The sequence below is a fragment of the Leuciscus leuciscus genome (genome assembly GCF_965113295.1).
Source record: "Leuciscus leuciscus genome assembly, chromosome: 2".
Taxonomy (NCBI): domain Eukaryota; kingdom Metazoa; phylum Chordata; class Actinopteri; order Cypriniformes; family Leuciscidae; genus Leuciscus; species Leuciscus leuciscus.
In genome coordinates this window covers 58,995,066-59,006,688 of record NC_138726.1, presented here as the reverse complement: position 1 = coordinate 59,006,688, position 11,623 = coordinate 58,995,066, and positions in this window count along the sequence as shown.

Below are 11,623 nucleotides of genomic sequence, written 5' to 3'. Positions count from 1 at the left end.
GAATATTAAGAATCACAATAGTAACTGGGCTGCACATTTACATTGTGAACCCCCTTTCTGTTCACATAATCCCCTTCATTGAGTCCTTGATGGCAGTCTATGGTCTAGCCTATAGTCTATGGTACCAATCACGTTAGTGAAGCCTGAGTGACATATACTGTAATCGGCAATGGTCATGATTGCATGATCTTCATAAAAAAATGATGATAGCCTTAAAAACAACTGCTTAAAAAAAAAACTGCTTTACAACATTAGGTCTTAATTAGTGGCTTGGAAATAGCACAAAAAAAAAAAAAAAAAAATTTTAAACCTAAAAGCGCCAGGTAAACTCCGAATGACACGACAGACAGCACTTTCCATCAAGTTCTCCGCATCTCCAATAGTGTTTAGGAAAGAGCCACTCGCAAATAATCTTAGGGCAATGCAAACAGTTTGTGCTGTAGTTAAAGCCCGACTCCGACAAGTCGAAAATAAATGTGCGTTTCCAACGAATTAATAATGTAAACGACAATCTCACGAGTCACGAGAAAAAATATAAATCTCAGAAAGTGCACTATCGCGCTGCGCTGGACTTCCCGTATCAGCTCCGCTTATGAAGCCGCAGTCTAATCCTGTTAACATGAAATAAGCCTGCTCCCGAGCAGGTTTAAGATTGCGCACCTGTTGCTATGACAGCAAGTCCAGGATGAGCGTTGAAGAACCAAACAATCCAAGATCATGCCAAATCGTCAACAATCAAATCCAGCTAACTGAGTTAGCGACGTACGAAGAACGGGCCCCAGGTTGTAAGGATTCAAAGATCCCTGTAGAATTTAATATTGAGTTGAACATTTTGTTCATTACAACAAATGAACCTGCATTTGAAGATTGTATTTAGTTTTGCTTGGAAAAAGCTGGCCCAAACTGAAGTAGGGTTTTAATTCTTCAATTATTGAAATAATGAAACATTTAGTAATAAACATTTATGACAGAAATATTATTACATGTAGCCTAAATTATTGAATTATCATATAATTATCATTATCAACACTTAAATAGCCTAATGCGAATGTCTAGAATAGCGATTTAAAGGTGAACTAAGTAACTTTTTTTACCTTAACTGAACAGCTTCGGAGTCATTGGAATGGTTATATTACTTATTTCGGGTTGAATGGTGGTCGTTTCGCACCCCCCTGGTGCCCGTGAGCGGAAAATACGCACTTGCAACTTTGAGCCGGCGGGCCACCGGCCGCTGCGTCAGGAAGTCTCGCGTGATATCAGGTCTCGCGATGTAAACAATTGCTTTACGGCCAAAAGAAATCTGCTAAAATGCTGTCATTATTGCGCTCCCTCACGCTGTCCGAACCCGAATGAAGAAGACGTTTTAAAGAACGTCCCATCTGCTTTGATGTCGTTGATCTACTAGCCTCTGGTGTCTGAGAATCAACAACGAGTTTTTACAACAGTGTTGTCAAATATCTATTCCGAAGCTGTGGGGGGAGCTCTAGAGAGAAACCTGCGAGCAAAAAGCGAGAATACAGCGAAGAAGTCCCGAAGCTACTGAGTGCTGCTTTAAGTGTGAATTGCAACTTCTCTGTTTTAAGCCAGTCTCAAACTCAGATAGCCTGTGGGGGGTTTGGAGAAGGCAGTTCAGTGGCTTTATCGTGGGGGTGCAGGACAAGAGGTGTTAATGTTCCCGTCTTTCATATGGAGAGTGTCGACTAGCCAGCCTGATGAGCAGGCAAAGGCAAAATTATTTTAAGGATAAATCTCAAAATGTCCAAATGTAGGCCCTACATCTTATTAAATTATAAATATTGTAGTTTTATTTATCGTATTTAAAGGTTTTCCACACACAATTTCAATTGAAGTTTTCAAACCAGTTGTTTCAACTGGTTTTGTAGAGTTTTAGAGTGTGTGAGCAGTGTGTGTATGATTGTAAACAATCTGGCATTATCTAAACATGAACTGTTGACGAAACGCGTTCATGCCATGAAAGAATGGGAGTGAGCAGCAGATACAGAGTGCTTTAATTCACGATCAACCTCGTTTTATTGTAAGGTGAATTCAGCAAGGCATGCTGTGTCTTTGAAGCAAAGGCTATTTGTTACAGTTTTTTCTTTCGTGATTTGTGTCAATGACACGCAGCGATATACAGTATTATCAGCTGTATGGTGTGTTTTTACCCTGAAATGTTTAATTTCGAGAGAGACCCGGCACGCGTAGTGAGGGAGACAAAAGAAACTTACTAAAAAGAGATCCAGCGCGAGAGAGAGGCAAAGAAAAACGGCTGTTCTTAATTTACGTTGCTTTGAACTATTTTAGTTTTGCACCGTTTTAATTGTTTAACTTAGCTGCAATTTCTGTGGCAATACAAATTTTAAATGTCGCAATAAGATTCTGTGTTTCTTATTTTGCATCGCAAAGGGAATAAACTCTAAACTCGATGCAACCCTGTTTTAAATAAATAAACTGTCCCGACACTTTATTTAAACCTTGAAATGTGCGATGGGGTTTCAAACGTAATTAATTTTAGTGTTGTTTTACATTTTCATTGTTGTTTTTTTATTGAAAGCAATACTGTATTAAAAGTCTTTTTCTGATTTGTTCGATCTGTTTTTCTGTTCGATTTGTTTAATCAATTTGTTCGATCATTAAACATTTACCATCGTATATTCTGAATAACTGGACATTTTTAAATAAACACTGACAAAACACTATACAAGTTTTAGAGCTAGATGATATGATGATATATATATATATATATATATATATATATATATATATATGTGTGTAATGATGCAGCGGACGAGGAGGGATCCATTTGCAGCTTTTATTAGAGTGGTCAGACAGGCAGGGTTAAACAACAGCAGACAGGGCAAAGCAGGCTAGGCAGAGACAAACCAGGTGAACAGGCAAGGGTCGAGGCAGGCAGCAAGAATCAGGAATCAATAGACAATCCAGGTCAAGGCAGGCAGAGAACAATCAGGAGTCGAGATACACAGTCCAAGGTCAGTAAATGAGAACAGCAAACACAGGAATAAACGCTCGGAATTGAAAGCCAGGGCAATGCAATACTTCGCAATGAACTTGAGAGTGAACAGGGTTTATATGGGTGAGTGTGGATGAGCTGCAGGTGTTTGTGTAATCAGTCCCAGGTAAGCGGCATGATGGGATATGTAGTTTGTGAGGAAGTGATCCTAGTCTATTGTGGAGCGCCCTCTGGTGGCTCTGGAGGGCACTCCAGCTGGTGATCGTTACATAGCCCCCCCCCCCCAAAGAGCGGCTTCCAGACGCTCCAAAACTGACCGGGTGGGAGGTGGCACGGAGGCGGATCTGGGGGCGGGATGGTGGTCCAGGTCCCTGGAGCAGAAGAGGACCAAGAGACTGCAGCAGGACGGAAGGCCAGGGCGGAGCAGGCTGTGCCGGCGACCAGGGCGGAGCAGGCTGGGGCGGAGCAGGCTGTGCCGGCGACCAGGGCGGAGCAGGCTGGGGCGGAGCAGACTGTACCGGCGACCAGGGCGGAGCAGGCTGTGCCGGCGACCAGGGCGGCCACGGGAAAAGAACAGGCACCCGCTCAGGAACAGACACCGGAACAGGAACAGAAACAGACACCGGCTCAGGAACAGACACCGTGGCAACAGCTATCTCTGCTGAGGCCTCAGGCAACGTGGCAGTGGCCATCTCGTCCGGAGACACTGGCTCGGTGGCGGTCCTCCTGTCCGAAGACACAGGCATGGATTCGACCATCTTGTCCGAAGACACAGACGTGGAGTCGGCCATCTTGTCCGAAGACACAGGCGTGGAGTCGGCCATCTTGTCCGAGGACACAGGCGTGGAGTCGGCCATCTTGTCCGAAGACACAGGCGTGGAGTCGGCCATCTTGTCCGAAGACACAGGCGTGGAGTCGGCCATCTTGTCCGAAGACACAGGCGTGGAGTCGGCCATCTTGTCCGAAGACACAGGCGTGGAGTCGGCCATCTTGTCCGAAGACACAGGCGTGGAGTCGGCCATCTTGTCCGAAGACACAGGCGCCGAAAGAGGAAGAGGAACAGATTCAGGCTCAGTATCAGGATCAGATTCAGGCTCAGTATCAGGCTCAGGCTCAGGAACAGATTCAGTCTCGGCGGGACGAGACTCTGGACGGGCGGACGTGACGTGAAGCTCTGGCTCGGCAGGACTGACGTGAAGCTCTGGCTCTGGCTCGGCAGGACTGACGTGAAGCTCTGGCTCTGGCTCGGCAGGACTGACGTGAAGCTCTGGCTCTGGCTCGGCAGGACTGACGTGAAGCTCTGGCTCGGCAGGACTGACGTGAAGCTCTGGCTCGGCAGGACTGACGTGAAGCTCTGGCTCTGGATCAGGATCAGGATCAGTGCGCTCTGAGCTTGACGGGACCAGCGGCAGCGAGGGCTTTGAGCTGGGTAGGACCAGCGGCGAAGAGGGCTTTGAACTGGACAGGACCAGCAGCGAAGAGGGCTCTGAGCTGGGCAGGACCAGCGGCGAAGAGGGCTCTGAGCTGGGCAGGACCAGCGGCGAAGAGGGCTCTGAGCTGGGCAGGACCAGCGGTGAAGGCTTTGTGCTGGGCAGGACCAGCGGTGAAGGCTTTGTGCTGGGCAGGACCAGCGGTGAAGGCTTTGTGCTGGGCAGGACCAGCGGTGAAAGCTTTGTGCTGGGCAGGACCAGCGGTGAACACAGCTCTGGACTGGCGTGAAGTGCAGGCTCGACTGGACTGGCGTGAAGTGCAGGCTCGGCTGGACTGGCGTGAAGTGCAGGCTCGGCAGGAAGATACTCAGGCAGGAAGGTCTCGGTGAAACATGATTTATGCAGGATAGTCTCGGCGGGACGAGACTCCTGCACGATGGCCCTTATGGCAACACGTACTGACCTCAGCGGGGAATCAGCCACACTGGATACCAGTTCTGGACGATAATAGACCGATCCGGTGACTAGCTTGATGGCTGGCGTGACGGGGACGGTCTCTGGAAACGTCCCCTCAACAGTAGGGGGCTCGGGGAATTCTGCTAAGACGTAACGAGGCTCTGGACGGTCTGCTAAAACGTGACAAGACTCTGGTGCGGCTGCCATTATAGGCACGGAAGTAATGGTGCATTCCTCCGTGCCCCCCACGGTGAACGCTGAACCAATAGTCAACAAGGCATAATCCATAAACTGACTGAGCGATGAACGGGGACCCTCACGGATTAAACGTGATCTAAGCGGCTGATTAATGCCGTCACAAAAGAAATCTATGAGCACACAGTCCGGCATATCAGAACAGTAGGCGAGATCTAAATACTCTTGGCTATAATCCTCAAGCGATCGAGAGCCCTGCTTAAGGGTTAATAACATTAGTGAATTGTCCAAACCTGGCCGATATTCACAGGGAAAGCCGCTGGATCCTTGTAGTGGCGAAGTATTCTGTAATGATGCAGCGGACGAGGAGGGATCCATTTGCAGCTTTTATTAGAGTGGTCAGACAGGCAGGGTTAAACAACAGCAGACAGGGCAAAGCAGGCTAGGCAGAGACAAACCAGGTGAACAGGCAAGGGTCGAGGCAGGCAGCAAGAATCAGGAATCAATAGACAATCCAGGTCAAGGCAGGCAGAGAACAATCAGGAGTCGAGATACACAGTCCAAGGTCAGTAAATGAGAACAGCAAACACAGGAATAAACGCTCAGAATTGAAAGCCAGGGCAATGCAATACTTCGCAATGAACTTGAGAGTGAACAGGGTTTATATGGGTGAGTGTGGATGAGCTGCAGGTGTTTGTGTAATCAGTCCCAGGTAAGCGGCATGATGGGATATGTAGTTTGTGAGGAAGTGATCCTAGTCTATTGTGGAGCGCCCTCTGGTGGCTCTGGAGGGCACTCCAGCTGGTGATCGTTACATATATATATATATATTAGAGGTGGGCATAGATTAATTTTTTTTTTATCTAGATTAATCTAGATTAATTTTGAAATTAATCTAGATTAATCTAGATTAAAATGGCTCATTTGAATCTGCCGAAGGCATTCAGAATATGTGTGCTACCCAAATAATGACTATAAAAGTAAGTCTTTGAGAACGGGTTTCTCAAGCCAGGTGGCGCATTAGACCAGGGGCTCATCTCCTGTTTCCAAAATGCATCACAAACTGCTTGAGAAAGCTGTTCTACTCATAGACTGTAAAAGGTTACTACTGTACTGTTACCGTCCGTAGGCAACATTAGGTAGGCCTATGTTATTATCAACTACTATAGGCTATCAATTAGGGATGGGCGATATGGCCTAAAATCTATATTGTGATATACATTGCAGCCTCTTGCGATAACGATATACAGTATATTATAATAAAACCATTTCAGAACAGATTACACAGACCCATGCTAAACAACTGCTAAATGTATTTTTTTTTTAAAGGGTGTATGTAGTTTTGAGAACATATATTGTGCAAAACTGTAAGTATACAACATAATTTTGCAGATAAATAAAATGTAAGTACACTAGCTGCAGAGACTTAAGTAGGTCTAATGTTTATTATGGCTTGGAGCTTATGAAACCCCAAATTTAAAATTAGAATATTGTCTAACTGATGTCTTTTCAGTTAAAAAGAAACACAACAATGATTCTTAAAATCGAGATTATGTGCTACACCACTAGGATATATTGGAATGGGAATAATACGCGCGCGCTGGTATTCAGTGATATCATGTTTCGTTTTGAATTTGAGGTGGTAGAACGGATTAGTCGTGTGTTAACTGACCGAATTGTTACCCCACACACTCTGTATATAGTTTGCTGCTGCTCGTCTGACGGCTTAAACCCGAACCAAGTCCAAATAATGGATGTTGCACCGATCTTTTTCACCAGCTTTCACTTTCAGCCGTGTTTACTTAAGATGACGACGAATATGCGTTGCAGCCGGGTTTACCTCGCGGCAGCGGGTAGATTGCGTCATCATAGCTTGTGTAGTATAGAGCCATCTCCCAACCCAACTTGGAGAATAGATTAACGGCGATATTTTTTTTATCACGCGATAAGAGTCTCGCGTTAACGCAGCACGTTAACGCCGATAACGGCCCACCACTAATATATATATATATAACACTGATACAAGTGATCACCCGGATTTAGACATACCTATATTGTATTTATATAAAGTGTTCACAGGCTAATTTAGTTTATGTATTATGTGTTGAAACCAGGCACATATAAATGTCAGAAAAGAGGATTCCTGGCTGCATGTCAATATCCATGGATCACTGGGTCTTTGATAAGTTGTTAGGAACACTATATCGAGTTAAACTGATAATCGTTTGTTTTACTCGCGTTTTCTCAGTTTCCCTGTTAACTCCAGTCACGCTGCAGCTCTCAGTCCGACCGCGTGTTGTGGTGTAAGGGTGGATTTCCTGCAGGGGTTCAGTCTGCAAGACTGCCGAATGACTAAAGAAACGTTATTAGCAAGATGGTAGAAAGTAGATGGTAGATGTACATTTCTTGTCTATTCCACCCACTGCTACTTATAACAACGACGGAAATAAGCGCCGTTACAATAGCTTAATATGTGGGAGAGCGTTGCTATAGAGAGTGACAATATTGTATTGCAATATGTAGCACTTCAAAGTCAATACCAAATCAAAACTATTTAGCACATTATTTGTAATTGAAAAGGTTTAATGACAAAATATGGTTATGGTTACTTAAAATAGTTACAAAATAGATGTATGAGATGATGATAACTTATACAATTAATCTTACCCAGAATATATGAAAAATGTTACCAGATAGATAGATAGATAGAGAGAGAGAGAGAGAGAGAGAGAGAGAGAGAGAGAGAGAGAGAGAGAGAGAGAGAGAGAGAGAGTGTAGAGAGTGTAGAGAGTAAGAGAAAAGAGGAGGTAAAGAGAGAGCCCCAAGAAAGGGACCCAGAGAATAAGAAGAGAGCTAGAGCATAAAAGAGACAGAGCAACAGTTACAATCTTCTTTTATCCTTTCCTGACCATGTGACTAAAACCCAGATGTGAGACATTCAAACTGACCAATCAGATAATTACAACTTCCCCCACCGTACTAAAGGTGTGACAATTCATCGACCCCCAAAGTACACACATCTTGGCCTACAGGCCTTGATTACTATCAGAAACCTCTAGGAACTTTAGGAACTCCAAATGGTCCTTGGGGAAAGAAGGGGTGGAAAACAGTAAAGCAAATGTCTTGGTTCATTTCAAATATCTTGGATTATTTTCAATCCTACACTTGCGGGAAAGTGATCTCAATGCATACCCTTTATATCTCAGCTTGTATTACATTAGCGATCCAAAGCGACTTACATTGTATTTCAAGGTACACATTTTACATTCTTAGCAGTTCTCAGTTCTTGCTTTCCCTGGGAAATTACCTTTTTCTTTAGTTCTTGCCATGTGAATGACAGTCGGTGGAGGATAGTCAGTCAGACTTCTCACTGATATAGATCCAAAAATGCGCGGGACATGTTTGTCTATGCTGAACTGTAAAGAAAAAGAAAAAAAAAACACTGACAAAAATGAAATTTACTCACAGCATAATAAATAATAGGTCAGTTTGTAGTACCTTTTTCTTTAGTTTTTGCTGCGTGAATGACAGTCGATGTGGAGGATAATCAGTCATTCTCCTCACTGATATAGACCCTAAATTGCACGGGACACGTTTGTCTATGCAAATACGTGAGAAAACACAAAAATATTAATTAATCTTCCACTGACAAAACTGTAGTTTACTCACAGCATTATAAATAAGGGAATATGTCAGCTTGTAATACCTTTTTTATTTAGTTTTTTTCGTGTGAATGACGGTCGGTGGATGATAGTCTCCTCACCGATATATATCCAAAATTGCCCAAGGGACACGTTTGTCTATGCCAAAATGTGAGAAAACACACAAAATATTAATTAGTTTTACACTGTCAAAAAATGTGGTTTACTCACAGCATAATAAATAAAGGAATAGGTCAGCTTGTATTACCTATTTCTGTAGTTGTTGCCATGTGAATGAAGGTCGGTGGATGATAGTCTCCTCACGGATATATCCAAAATTGCGCGGGACACGTTTGTCTACGCTAAAATGAGAAAACTGAAAAATATAAATTTTCTGTGGTTTACTCACAGCATAATAAATAAAAGAATATGTCAGCTTGTATTACCTATTTCTTTAGTTTTTGCCGTCTGAATGACGGTTAGTGGAGTCAGTCAGTCTCCTCACTGATAAATATCAAAAATTGCGCGGGACATGCTTGTCTATGTCAAAATATGAGAAAACTCACAAAAATATAAATGACTTTTCCACTGACAAAACTGTCGTGTACTCTGAGCACAACTACTCCCGCTGATTAAAAAAAAAGTCTCTGAGTAAATGCAACGGCAATGTCGCGTTGGCTTGTCGTTTCTACGTGACACAAATTATGTAACTTACTACAGTAGTAAGTAACTTACTTACTTTAGCCAGTCGGTCTTCTTAAGATGAAGAGTCACGACAATACAACGTTAAAACGTATAAAAGTGCTCTAAAGAGGATGAAGCAGCTTGCTGTGCTTACCTGTTGAATATCTTCATGGACGCCATCATGTTCCGAGTTACTCCTTGTGAGCTGTGTGTGGGGGATGGGCAGACTGAAATAGATACGCTGGGTTTTCCAGAGAGAGATGGGAGAACGCAGTGAAGAGACTTAAATGTAGGCTTCGAATGAAGCTGAAAACTTTAAATGTATTTATTTATGTGTTTATTTCATGAGCTATGAAAACTATAAAAGTATGCCTTATACAAAAGTAATTTCTTGAAAAATAAAATGTAAAAGAAATTAGAAACCCGCCAAAAAATTGTAAACCCACACACTGGTTTCTAATTTATTTTTATTTGCAACCATAAACAAACTAGATTAAATTAATTAAATTCAACTTAAATATTTAGAACAAATCATACATTAATTAATCGTTTGCCTCAAAAACAGGATGTACACTCATAAACATGAAAAATAAATAAACATTGAAAGACTGGTAAAAGAAGAATGTGCTTTGTGGGCAGGTTGCCTAACCTTGTCAGTTACAGCATCTTTACTGGTCATTGGTTCCCCTGGCGGAGCAGCTGTTTCACCACCTCTTGCACAATAACCAGCACCAGTTCTGTTAAAAATTGAGCACATAAGAACCTCCGAATTCCAGTTCAGACTTGATGCAAAATCAATCATGCATCACTAGATTTTGGATGGCTTTCCTGAGGTAGGCTAAATATCACGTTATGACATTGTTCTCCAGCTGTTTTATTGACATCTTTCCACAGTTGAAACACTGATTGATCCATTTTTACTAACTACTCTAGTAAAAAGGAAGAGATCAGTTCGCGTGCCACCTGACCTGAGGCTCTACAGCTATCTTATACATCACATGTATTTACAATTTCATAATAATTTTGAAATAATTTTGTAATAATTTTGTAATAATTTTGTAATAATTTTGTAATAATTTTGTAATAATTTCGTAAAATTTGAAAGCTGAGACTGTTTCATAATGTATGTGTGGCCTGAAGGCACGAGAACAGTGTCATTGTAAGTCTCACGCTGAGTGCCAGATAGCTGGCAGCCCTGGTTTAGCTGTTTTGTCTGTGTTTTTATGGCCCTCAGTTTGTAATGTGTGTGTTCTTGTCTACATTAAGTTAGTTCTGTCAGGTCCATTAAGTCAAGAACACACAGACAATAAAATAATTAAGAATTTTTATTGAATAGATTGCAAACAAGTTGATGTTCCTGAATTTAAATTTGGCGGTATGGCTCTGTTCAGGGAGTCCTCTGACCTTTCATGAGCACCATGAAATAGCAGAGAGTCAGAGGACAGCAGCAGCAGCATTAGGGAACGCTCACACAGTTTTAGGACTGTGAGAGCTAAAATATCCCCCTGTGAACAGAGCAGGCAACATGACATAAAGCAAATGCCACGTTATGCATAAGGAGGAGCTGGGGAGGTGGCGGGCAGCAGAAGCGAGCAGCAAGCATGTATGAGCAACTGAATGCGTTTTAAATAGGGCGCCTTGTTTGAGCTTTGGCCATTGAGCAGCGAGGGGAGTTAACCAGCTAATGCAGCTCAGCTGAAGCAGATCAGCTGACGGGACAGTGTTGTTAGCAAATAGCATTAGCAGCATCTTGACTACCTGGCCTGCCAGAACTGACGCTGACGCTCAATTTATTCTCCTGCACTTTTGTTTTGATCTGAATTGTTAATAAACGTGACCACTGGGCATAGATCTTGCCTCAACTTTGTTGCAACAAGCACAATGACAATAAATAAAAAGTTTAAATCACTACATTTTAATCCAATGTATAAATCATATTCATTACTGTATATTTAGTTACATTACATATTTTTCAATATATTCACATTTAGGAGGGTTCAAAGCTATTTTTTTTTTTTTATTATTCATTCTCTAACAAGAACATCTTTAAACAGGAATGCATTTTTGGTTTTGCTTTGGTTTATTCTTGTTCATGTTTCCTCGAGTTAAAATGGGTAAATACACTTATGGCTTTTGATCCAAAAAAAATAATTAAAATGTAATGTGCTTTGTAACATTCTAAAATATTAATTTTACATAATACAAATGATGCAACATGCTTTCAATGATTATTACTATGGTTAAAT